Below are 13,526 nucleotides of genomic sequence, written 5' to 3'. Positions count from 1 at the left end.
CGTAAGAATGAAGAAGTCCTTGCAACAGTGAAGTAATACCAGTTGATTATGAATTCAAGTCTCTTTGAAGAAATCGTCAAAGTGCAGTCAGAGGTGTTAGTAGATGAGGGGTTAGTGAAGAAAGAAAGAATTTGTGGCCAACAGGATGAGTTGATAGAAAACACGCATGGAGTGAAGACTAGGTTTGACCGTATGTGGATTCCACGCCATGGAGATCTCAGAGGTCGAATCTTAGATGAAGCTCATAAGTCAAGATATTCGATTCATCCAGGAACTACGAAGATGTACCAAGATTTAAAAAGAGATTACTAGTGGCCAGGCATGAAGAACTATGTAGTAGATTATGTCAGTAAGTGCCTAACTTGCGTGCAAGTCAAGGCAGAGCACCAGAAACCTTATGGAAAGATGCAACCGCTTGAGATACCCGAATGGAAATGGGAACACATCACCATGGATTTCATAACTAAGCTACCTCGTACAGCTAAGCATCATGATACCATCTGGATGATTGTGGACCGTTTGACCAAGAGTGCTCACTTTCTGCCCATAAGAGAGGCTATCTCGTCAGAAACGTTAGCAAATTTGTTCATAAAAGAGGTTGTGGCCAAGCATGGAGTGCCGTTATCAATCGTGTCTGATAGAGATACTCGATTCACTTCGAGGTTTTGGAAGAAGTTCCATGAAGCTATGGGAACGAGATTGAACATCAGTACGGCGTATCATTCTCAAACCGATGGACAGTCTGAAAAGACGATCCAAACCCTTGAGGATATGCTACGTGCTTGTGTTTTAGACTTTGGAGGAAGTTGGGATGATCATCTGCATCTAGCAGAATTCTCCTATAACAACAGCTACCAATCAAGTATTGGTATGCCACCGTTTGAGATGCTTTACGACAGACGATGTAGAATCCCGTTGTGTTGGGGGGAGATTGGTCAGAAAGAGATGGGAAGCCTAGAAGTTGTGCAAGAAACTTCTTCAAAGTTCGATCAAATCAAAGCAAGAATGAAAGCGGCCCAAGATAGACAGAAGTCGTATGCTGATAAGCGGCGACGACCGATAGAGTTTAACGTTGGTGACAATGTGATGCTCAAGGTCTCACCTTGGAAAGGAATTATCCTTTTTAGAAAGAGAGGTAAGTTGAGCCCGAGGTACATTAGACCGTTTAAGATTATAGGTCGTGTAGGTGAAGTGGCTTATAAGCTGGATTTGCCTGAAGAGTTAGAAGGAATTCATTCAACCTTCCATGTTTCTCACCTAAGGAATGCCTAGCTGATGACACGTCTCATGTGCCATTAATGGACATTGAGGTTGATGAATAGTTGAACTACATTGAGCAACCGATCGAGATAGTCGACCGCAAGGAGAAGCAACTTCGTCACAAGGTTATACCTTTAGTGAAAGTGATATGCAAGCATCGCAAAGGTTCAGATGCTACTTGGGAAGCGGAGGATGAGATGCTCAAGTTTTACCCGAATTTGTTTATGTAATAGTTAGGTTTCGGGAACGAAACCTCTCATTAGTCTTACTCATAAATGTTTTTATTACGAGAAGTTGAAAATGGGGTCGCTTAGGCGGGGACAACGAGTCAAGGGGACGGGTATACATGTTTCATACCGACAGCCCATTATTCCAGACATATTGTGAGATGGCCCCCTATACTTAATACACATATTATATATAGATATAAAACATGTCTTATACCATTTATTGAGGGAAACCGGTATGTCTTACAGAGTTAGAACTTGCTTGTCACATGCTTATCGAGATCTGAATACCACCACCTGTATGGAGATTAGGACTTTAGAAAACCTTTACATACATTTTTCCTCCACTAAATAAATTTTCTTACCCGAAATTATCCCCCTAGGAGCCCGTTTGGACCTCATTCCTGTTTATTTGCTAAACCAGACATTACACACCATTTCAGCCTTGGCCTTCATTATATTTTAACCCTGTGTGATGAAATCCAGTTCGTTATCGAGTTGTATATAGTTAGTTGTTGAGCATAGTACACAATGTACGTATGTCTCGGTTTAGTTGTAAATATGTGTTTGTCAGAGTTGTATAATTATTTGCTTCAGTGTATTATCTATTGGTAAAAAAAATCAGCAAAAAGTCAAAAAGAAAGTCAGTTCTTATTCAGTTATGTAATTAGCAGTCTGTTTATCTTTGATTAATTGTTTGTGTATTTGTAAACTGGGTTTCATTCACTTTAGTCACTAAATATGCCTATAGTCACTAAATATGCCTATTCCGCACCCAACCTAAGCCTCAGCAAAACCCTAGTCTGAGTCTTTATGCAACCGGTGGGTAATGGGTGGAGATAAGACTCACCTGCAAGCTTATTAAGTTGTAACTCATATTTGGTTTTTGAGGGCAGAGACATATACTGGCACATCTTTTGCTAGTCCAGATATTAAACCGAGAGGAGTGTTGATAGTGTGAGGGGTATGAACATGTATGCCTTAACCGGAAACAAGGTACACTCGTCTGGGCGGCTCTATTGTTTTTATTATAGCATTTAACTGTATTTGTGAGATGTCAATCTAAAAACAGTGTCAGTCTGGGAAACTGAGTATGACCTTAAACCTTACTAGTATTAATGGCGATAATCTACATACCTATGATGGAGGTCGATGTTTGCTTTAGAGTTTTGCTTGAGGGCAAGCAAAAGATAAGTGTGGGGATGTGATGGTCAGTAATTTGTATATGTTTTAGTTCATTTAATATTTAGTTTTAACTGTTTATTCTAGAACTATCGATACTTCATACGTGTATTATTGGATTTCAGTTCATTGAATGATAAATACGCTAAATTGGGACTTGTAAGAGCATGGGATGAAGTCTTGGGATGATCGGAGAGTAAACGGAAGCTAATCAATGTGGAGAATTGAGCCTCAGCATGTTATACAAGCGTTGGATTGGAAACAAGACGAAAACATGGAATTTTAGGTCTCAGCGTAAGTTACTCTGGTCCTGGCGTAACTTACTCCAGGACCTGACATAAAGGGCGTAAGCAACTTATAAAACAGTGGGGTTTGGCGTAAGAAAACAAGACCCGGTGTAGCTTACGCCGGGTAGGGAGTAACTTACGCCGGGTACTGACATGTGACGTGAACTTACGAGTTTTTTAGGGTATAAAAAGGAATAATAAACCCTAACTCGGGGAGAACTTCTCTTGGCCGTTTTGGAACATCTTGGGACGATTTTGGGTGCTAAGAAACATCAACAAACATCATTCGATCGATGCCTAACGGATTCCAATCATCAATTGAAGATCTAATGGCTACCATGAGAGGCTAATCCTCTTCGAATCATATCCGGGATGTAAAGTTTGTATTACTTTCAGTTTCTAATGTGACTAAGAACTTTTATGTATAATTGTTTATGGTTAATCTATGATTATTGATGTTTGGTATTTCTGTGTGATCAATCGGTTTAGGTTTACGTTGATATGAACGATTAGTTTCCAGTTGCTATAATAATTGATCATAGAGTTGTTTGGTTAGGTTGAATACGACAAAGCATATAATTGCCCTTAACTGAGTCACACTGGCAGGGACTGTTTGATAACCAGTGTCGTGTGTAAAGCGATTATTGTTGCCTAAGGTTTTGTTTAGTTGATCAGTCTGTAGTTAACCGTTAATGATTAATCTGTTAGGTTGCATGATATTACTGTTAGTTACATACTTGAAGTCCCGGGTGTGATTTGCTTTTGTTAATTGCTTGAATTCGTGAATTTGCTTAATCATTACTTAAACCAACTTACTTGCTTGTGTGATCAGCACTAAAACCTGCTACTTCATAATATTAGAAATTTGTTACACGATTACATTGACCACATACTCCTGGTGGATACGATACCTTATTTGCTCTAACTATTTAGAATAATTAGGTTTTTGATTAACTCAAACGACGGTCATAAGTACCGGACCCTATCCGAGGATGAAGGGTATCGGACCCTAATAATATCCGAGGATGGAGGGCACCGGACCCTAATAATATCCGAGGATGAAGGGTGCCGGACCCTAATAATATCCGAGGTATGTAGGGCGAATGCTCTTTATAACGTAAGGTTAGATATGTATGTGTATGAAAGATTAATGGACAGGTTAAATATGTAATGCGTACCTACGGGCACGTGTATGTGTATGTAAAGTAAGTTATGTGATTAACTAGAACTCACTCAGCGTAGCTGACTTTTATTATGCACGCAGACAAATAGGTTGAGGCAGCTAGCATGATTGAAGACACATGGCATGGAATCAAAGATACTTGCATCTCGAAGAAATGTTGTGATGTTTTAAAGACTATGTTTCATGTTTAAATAAATTTGAATGTTTGTTAAGACAAGATGTGACAGTTTTGTAAGATATTATGGTTGAAGTTTTATGTTCCACGTAAAGTTTTAATTAACTCTGATATTTAAAGGTGTGTTTATGAGTAAATCCAACACCAAAGTAGAGCTACCAGTAACGGGGCCTTACAAGTTGGTATCAGAGCAAAGTTCGAGAGATTTAAGCATCCTATATGCTTAGACTCGAACAGAGAATGGGATTAAAGTAAGAAAAGAAAGAAGATGTCAGTTCGAGATAGCCATGTGTCACTCAAGCAAGCTCAGTAACGGTAAAGTGTATGATTAAATATGTATGTAAATGTTAGCTTAGTTGCTAAAGAAAGGATATGTGAATGTTAGGGATAGGAGTAATTGATTGCTTGATTGATTAACTATCTAGAGTAGAACAAGCACAAATAGACTCATAAAGGGAAGTGTATAGGACACGGAAAGTAACGTGATCAGCTAATCACAGCTGGCCACTGTTATTACCTGTTAGCCTTACTATCCTTGTACTAAATAGTTCCTTGAGTGATGACGTTTGTGTTTTCCCTTTTTAGAATACGATGGCTGGAACGGGAGGCGATGCGAGAACTGAGGGCCCCGCTAGACATCGTGGCAGGCCTCGTCGTGCCCAATAACCTTCGGTTGAGACCGCTTCCAACACCGGAGTTGAAGGAAGCGCAGCTAGGAGAGACCAGAACAACAACGAAGAGTTTTAACTGATCCTGCATTTCAGGCAGCTATTGTCCAAGCTGTAGCGACTGCTGTAGCCACTGCTGTGAAGAACATTACTCCAGGAGAGTTGGGTGGAAGCCGTGAAAGAACTGCTGGAGGGGCAAGTGGAGATGGTAGGAAAGATGATGAAGGAGAGAGAGAAGCTTCGAGTGAGGTCAGGCCTGTGAAAGATGATGATAGGAAGAGGGGCCAAGGCGGTTGCAACTATAAGTCCTTAAAGGGTTGTGGCCCGCCAAAGCTGACTGGTTTGGGAGACGCAATCGCTACTCTTCAATGGATAACCACCATGGATAAAATTATCCGCATTAGCGAGTGTCGTCCCGATCAAGCTGTCGGTTATGCCACCCAATCGTTTGAAGATAAGGAGATGTACTGGTGGGAGTTGGTTGAGCAGATGAAGAGTAGGGAGGAGATTAAGGCTATGAGGTGGGATGATCTGAAGGAGCTAGTTATGAAGAAATTCTGTGCTGACGCCGAAGTTGAGAGGGCGGAGATGAAGTTCCAGAACTTGAAAGCTGGGACGATGACACATCGTGAGTACACCACAGAGTTCAACCGAATGTCTAGGTTGGTACCCGATATGGTCAACACTGAGGCTAAAAGGATCAAGTGCTATGTGAGGGGATTGCCACAGAGAGTCCGCACGCTAGTCGGGATGAGTAAACCTGCTACCTTTGACTCTGTTGTCGAGCTCGCAGAGATGGTCTATGCAAACCTGGCTGTGGATGATGTTGTGGTAGAAGAAGAGAAGAAGGACAAGAAGTGGGTCGCTCCTGTTAAACGACCTGGTACTCAGTTATGGAACTCTAAGGACGAGAAGCAGAAGGTGTGGGAGAGAAAGACGTGCAAGACGTGTGGAAAGGTGCACGGTGGCGAGTGCAAGTGGGGTACTGGTTCAGATGTGTGTCACAAGTGTGGAAAGGCTCATTGTGGAGAGTGTAGGCTTGGTACAAATGCCTGTTACAAGTGTGGGAAGGTGGGGCATTATGCTAATGAGTGTGATGTGAAACCCGCATGCTACAAGTGTTGTAAGACGGGTCATATGGCAAGGGAGTGCACTGATGGTGGAGCTGGAGGTAGTGGAAATAAGGATACCGATCAAGCTAGGCCAAGGACTAGGGCCTACATGCTGACCTAGGAACAGGCTAAACAGATTCCGGATGTTGTGACTTGTACGTTTTTAGTAAACGGTATTTCTGCTTCAGTATTATTTGATTCGGGTGCGAATAGAAGTTTCGTAGCTACCCCGTTTAGTAAACTAGCTAAAATCAAATGTTGCCGAGTGTCTGAAACTTTTATAGTAGAAACCGCTAGTGACGCTTCGGTTAAAATAATGAGAATGGTTAAAAACTGTAAGATAGAGTTAGAGGGACACGAGTTCCCTGTTACCTTGTATGTTATGACCTTAGGAGTGTTTGATGTAGTTTTGGGAATGGATTGGTTGTCTGAGTACGAAGCTCAGATAGTATGTAAGAGTAGGATAATAAGGTTAAAGTCTTTGGATGGTAGTACGGTGACGGTTTATGGTGATAAGGAAAGTTCGGGACTTAATGTCAGTTCGATGATAAAAGCCAAGGGATTGTTAAGGTGAGGGTGCGGTGCCTACCTGGCGTATGTTGTCAACGCTACGGCCGAGACAAAAGAGATGAAAGATGTTCCTATCGTGTGCGACTACCCAGAAGTATTCCCTGTGGATCTTCCGGGGTTTCCACCGGAGCGAGAGATAGAATTTCAGATAGATTTAGTACCAGGAGCCCAGCCCGTCGCGAAAGCGCCTTACCGTCTAGCACCGTCTGAGATGAAAGAATTGATGTCCCAACTGCAAGAACTCCTCGACAAAGGTTTTATAAGACCAAGTGTTTCCCCGTGGGGCGCACCAGTGTTATTCGTGAAGAAGAAGGATGGAAGTATGAGAATGTGCATAGACTATCGTGAGTTGAATAAGCTTACGGTAAAGAATAGATATCCTTTGCCAAGGATTGATGATCTGTTTGACCAGCTGCAAGGTTCAAGTTGGTTCTCACGAATAGATCTCAGATCAGGCTATCATCAGTTGAAGGTGAAAGAGGCAGACATCCCTAAAATAGCGTTCCGAACGCGGTATGGACACTACGAATTCCTCGTGATGTCATTCAGTCTAACAAATGCTCCTGCAGCATTTATGGACATGATGAATAGGGTGTGTCGGCCAATGTTAGATAAGTCAGTTATTGACTTCATCGACGATATATTGATTAATTCAAAGAACGAGTCTGATCACGCTGAACATCTGAGAGAGGTATTGAGACTCTGAAGAAAGAGAAGTTGTATGCTAAGTTTTCGAAATGCGCGTTCTGGTTGCGAGAAGTGCAATTTCTAGGTCACGTGATTAATCCTGAAGGGATTACCGTTGACCCAGCTAAGATTGAAGCGATAACAAATTGGAAGACTCCACAGAATCCTACTGATATACGAAGCTTCCAAGGGTTAGCTGGCTACTATAGGAGATTCATCGAAGGTTTCTCCAAGATAGCCGCACCGTTGACCGGTATGACCCGAAAGTCGATAGTATTCAGTTGGGGTAAGTTTCAAGAAGAGGCTTTTCAGGAGTTAAAGAAGAGACTCACGCAAGCTCCGATCCTTGATTTACCCGATGGTGACGAGGATTTGGTTGTTTGTACTGATGCTTCGCATCATGGATTAGGTTGCGTGTTGATGCAACGAGGAAATGTGATAGCTTACGCGTCTAGACAGTTGAAGGTCCATGAGAGTACTTATCCGACGCATGATTTAGAGCTAGCAGTAGTAGTGCATGCACTCAAGATATGGAGGCATTATCTGTATGGTACTAAGTGCACCATCTACACAAATCATAAGAGTTTAAAGTACTTCTTCGAGCAGAAGGAATTGAACATGAGACAGAGGAGATATTTGGAGTTGATTAAGGATTACAACTGCGACATTAAGTACTATCCTGGTAAAGCTAATGTGGTCGCTGACGCGCTAAGTCGTAAGAATGAAGAAGTCCTTGCAACAGTGAAGTAATACCAGTTGATTATGAATTCAAGTCTCTTTGAAGAAATCGTCAAAGTGCAGTCAGAGGTGTTAGTAGATGAGGGGTTAGTGAAGAAAGAAAGAATTTGTGGCCAACAGGATGAGTTGATAGAAAACACGCATGGAGTGAAGACTAGGTTTGACCGTATGTGGATTCCACGCCATGGAGATCTCAGAGGTCGAATCTTAGATGAAGCTCATAAGTCAAGATATTCGATTCATCCAGGAACTACGAAGATGTACCAAGATTTAAAAAGAGATTACTAGTGGCCAGGCATGAAGAACTATGTAGTAGATTATGTCAGTAAGTGCCTAACTTGCGTGCAAGTCAAGGCAGAGCACCAGAAACCTTATGGAAAGATGCAACCGCTTGAGATACCCGAATGGAAATGGGAACACATCACCATGGATTTCATAACTAAGCTACCTCGTACAGCTAAGCATCATGATACCATCTGGATGATTGTGGACCGTTTGACCAAGAGTGCTCACTTTCTGCCCATAAGAGAGGCTATCTCGTCAGAAACGTTAGCAAATTTGTTCATAAAAGAGGTTGTGGCCAAGCATGGAGTGCCGTTATCAATCGTGTCTGATAGAGATACTCGATTCACTTCGAGGTTTTGGAAGAAGTTCCATGAAGCTATGGGAACGAGATTGAACATCAGTACGGCGTATCATTCTCAAACCGATGGACAGTCTGAAAAGACGATCCAAACCCTTGAGGATATGCTACGTGCTTGTGTTTTAGACTTTGGAGGAAGTTGGGATGATCATCTGCATCTAGCAGAATTCTCCTATAACAACAGCTACCAATCAAGTATTGGTATGCCACCGTTTGAGATGCTTTACGACAGACGATGTAGAATCCCGTTGTGTTGGGGGGAGATTGGTCAGAAAGAGATGGGAAGCCTAGAAGTTGTGCAAGAAACTTCTTCAAAGTTCGATCAAATCAAAGCAAGAATGAAAGCGGCTCAAGATAGACAGAAGTCGTATGCTGATAAGCGGCGACGACCGATAGAGTTTAACGTTGGTGACAATGTGATGCTCAAGGTCTCACCTTGGAAAGGAATTATCCTTTTTAGAAAGAGAGGTAAGTTGAGCCCGAGGTACATTAGACCGTTTAAGATTATAGGTCGTGTAGGTGAAGTGGCTTATAAGCTGGATTTGCCTGAAGAGTTAGAAGGAATTCATTCAACCTTCCATGTTTCTCACCTAAGGAATGCCTAGCTGATGACACGTCTCATGTGCCATTAATGGACATTGAGGTTGATGAATAGTTGAACTACATTGAGCAACCGATCGAGATAGTCGACCGCAAGGAGAAGCAACTTCGTCACAAGGTTATACCTTTAATGAAAGTGATATGCAAGCATCGCAAAGGTTCAGATGCTACTTGGGAAGCGGAGGATGAGATGCTCAAGTTTTACCCGAATTTGTTTATGTAATAGTTAGGTTTCGGGGACGAAACCTCTTTAAGGAGGGAAGACTTGTAACATCCAACTTTCGGTTATAATAATAATAAAAATTTCGTCTATTTTATAGTGGGTCGTTATCGGTTTAGATAGATAGAATATGAGTTGGGCTAGTGTTGGGTAAAAGGGGTATGGGTTATGGACTTGGGTTATGAAAGAAATAAGGAGAATCCATGGGCTTGAGCCCATGATCCCTAAATATATAAACCATTAATCACCCATATAATCCTCATTCTCACATATTCCATATACCACCAAAACACACACTTAAGCTTCTCTCTAGTTCTCTCCCTACCTAAACCGAAACCAAGAAAGAAACCGAGCATCGACCCGAGGTAATGATAGTATGATGTTGTTTTAGCTTAAACACGTTAGGTATGGTCACGAAACAACCAGCCGACACCGTTAAACCGTTAAAGTCACGAGATCCGGGTGGAATCGGGTATTAACCGAGCAAAAGATGAGCCTAGGGATCACCCTAGCTCAAATCTGGATCAAACGGGATGAAAAATGGTGAAAACGATGCTGAAATGCGTTTTTTCCAGCCACCGCCCGGTTTTCCGGCACGGCGGGGCCAGAAAGACGGCGCCGGAAAGGCGGCTGTGTATTTAAGGTTGTCAGGGAATGTTCCTGTCATTCTCTGACAAACCCTAACCCTAATTCGCTACGGGTTAATAACGAATGAGCTTCAATTCGTTATGTGGTTTGTTACGGAAGAACCCTGGTTCATTAGGCTAATTCTCTAAGAAAAAATAACGAACCAGTTGAGCGATTCGTTATGATTTCCAGTTCGCTATGAAAGACCACTTCGCTATAAAGTTCAATTCGTTAAGAAGATCCATAAGTGGTGATTCGTTATGGTATAACGAATCAGAACCCCGTTCGTTATAGAATCCTAATTCGTTAAAAGACTGAATAACGAATCTGATAACTAGATGACGAACTAAAGTTTAATTAAATGACAGAATGGTCATTGGACTTAGAAAAGAGTGAATTAATTACAAATAAGCCCTTGAACTTTGAGTTAGCGAATTAAATAATGATTCAAAATTGTAATGGAAAATGTGTTACGACGGTTAATGGAAATAAATTTTCCAAGATGACCTAGAAGCTCGACCCCAGCCAGGGGCTCCGCCCCTTGTACCCTGCTGGGGGCTGCCGCCCCTAGACCCCGCTGCCAGGGGCGCTGCCCCCGGACCCCCGTCCGTTGAGGGTTATAATTAGAATAGAAACGTGATATGGCTAGTGATAGATAATTGATACGAGTAATTGTTATACAGTTAGCCGTGCCCAACTAAAGAAAGGAATTACCATTAACGGTGAACGTAGGCGACTTCAGGTGAGTTTCTAGCCCCATTCCTTGTTATGTTTTCGGGGCTGTGTGCATACTCGATGTGATTAGTTAATACACTTATCCTAAGTGATAAGTGTATGCCATATATGTATTATGTGAAATGTGTGAATGGTTTCTTGTCGATACATGAACAATCTTCGGAATTGCATGTATTTCCAGGAAATGGTTGATGTTATATGTATGTTGTAAGAAGAAGAATGAATGATGTGTGTATGAAACTTACGATTATGTATATAGAAAAGTATGTTAAAAAGGTATGGAAGAAAGGGTACCGGACCCTAATAATATCTGAGGATGAAGGGTACCGGACCCTAATAATATCGGAGGATAAAGGGTACCGGACCCTAATAATATCCGAGGATGGAGGGCACCGGACCCTAATAATATCCGAGGATGGAGGGAGCCGGACCCTAATAATATCCGAGGTATGTATAGCGAATGCTCTTTATAACGTAAGGTTAGATATGTATGTGTATGAAAGATTGATGGACAGGTTAAGTATGTAATGCGTACCTACGGGCACGTGTATGTGTATGTAAAGTAAGTTATGTGATTAACTAGAACTCACTCAGCGTAGCTGACTTTTAGTATGCATGCAGGCAAATAGGTTGAGGCAGCTAGCATGATTGAAGACACATGGCATGGAATCGAAGATACTGGCATCTCGAAGAAATGTTGGGATGTTTTAAGACTATGTTTCATGTTTAAATAAATTTGAATGTTTGTTAAGACAAGATGTGACAGTTTTGTAAGATATTATGGTTGAAGTTTTATGTTCCGCGTAAAGTTTTAATTAACTATGATATTTAAAACTGTGTTTATGAGTAAATCCAACACTAAAGTAGAGCTACCGGTAACGGGGCCTTACATAGGCTGTCCACATGTGCAATCCAGTCATCAAACTACCATTTTCAGAAGCTCTAATATTGTGTCATGTGTCATGTTGACCAAACACCAATATACTTATTTAAACCTTAATATTTTCTACCAAAATCATTTTAATCTCTCTCTCTCTCTCTCTCTCTCTCTCGGCTTACTACACCATCTTCTATATTCCGGTAATGTAGATCGGGATTAATCGTTTTCAGGTAAGGTTATATATTATACTCTAATGGCCAACAACGTTATTTGATTTTCCGGCAAGGTAATATCTTTTTCCGGTAAGGTTTTCCGATATGGTTTATATTTATATTAATTGTTATATGATTTTGTAATAATCTCTTTAGGTTGTATATCAAAATCTAAGATTGAATTGATATTTTGAAGTTTTTACGATTTTCCGGTAAGATTTTTGTTTTCCGTTTTTGTTTGTATTTAATCTCTATCTCTCTCTCCCTATCTCTCTCAGTTTACTAACTCCACCATCTTCTATATTCCGGTAATGTAGATCGAGATTAATCATTTTCTGGTAAGGTTATATATTATACTCTAATGGCCAACAATGTTATATGATTTTCCGGCAAGGTTATATCTTTTTCCGACAACATCATATTTTCTTCCGGTTATTGTAGATCTAACCTTTTTATCTTTGTTTTCATTGTTAACCGATTTTTTTAAAATCAGTTTAGGTTCTAAATCAAAAACGACGATGAAGCTAATATTTCTACGTTTTTACGTTTTTCCGGTAAGTTTTTCCGTTCATGTGTTATACATAACAATGATTGTTTTATATTTATTTGAATGTTTATATTTTTCCTGTTTTTTTCTTTCACATGTTGTTCTTCTAGGTTCTAAATAAAAAGTTTCATCAATTGACATTATCATTAGTCTTTTCTGGTAAGGACAATAATAAATTGTAAATTAGTGGTTTAACATTCCATAACATGTAGCATTACCGCGATTAATTTTTTTTTATTTCTAAAACGATTACAATTTCGAATTTTTAATTTCAAATTTAACTTAAATTTGAAATTTGTAAATGGTAAGTCAATATTCCATAAAGTCTAAACTTACCATCATTACAATTTATTATTTTCTAAAACGATTTGATTTAAAAAGTTTAAATTTCCAAATTTAAATTAAAGTTGATTTTTTTATTTAATTGTTGGTCAAAGGTTTAAGTTGGTAAGTTAAATGATTTGATTTAAAAAGTATAAATTTCCAAACGATTTGATTTAAAAAGTTTAAATTTCCAAATTTAAATTAAAGTTGATTTTTTTATGTAATTGCTGGTCAAACGTTTAAGTTGGTAAGTTAAACGATTTGATTTAAAAAGTTTAAATTTCCAAATTTAAATTAAAGTTGATTTTTTTATTTAATTGATGGTCAAACGTTTAAGTTGGTAAGTTAAACGATTTGATTTAAAAAGTTTAAATTTCCAAACGATTTGATTTAAAAAGTTTAAATTTCCAAATTTAAATTAAAGTTGATTTTTTTATTTAATTGATGGTCAAACGTTTTAGTTGGTAAGTTAAACGATTTGATTTAAAAAGTTTAAATTTCCAAATTTAAATTAAAGTTGATTTTTTTTATTTAATTTTTGGTCAAACGTTTAAGTTGGTCAAACATTTATAAATTGTCTGGTCAAACATTAAAGTTGAATTTAACTTTCAATTGAACTTTTTAAATGGCTGATTAAACAAACATTCAT

The sequence above is a fragment of the Bidens hawaiensis genome, unplaced genomic scaffold (assembly GCF_021521415.1).
Source record: "Bidens hawaiensis isolate Kalapana, Puna unplaced genomic scaffold, B.hawaiensis_p1.1 tig00011438_1, whole genome shotgun sequence".
NCBI classification, from domain to species: Eukaryota; Viridiplantae; Streptophyta; class Magnoliopsida; order Asterales; family Asteraceae; genus Bidens; species Bidens hawaiensis.
This window is presented reverse-complemented; position numbering follows the sequence as displayed.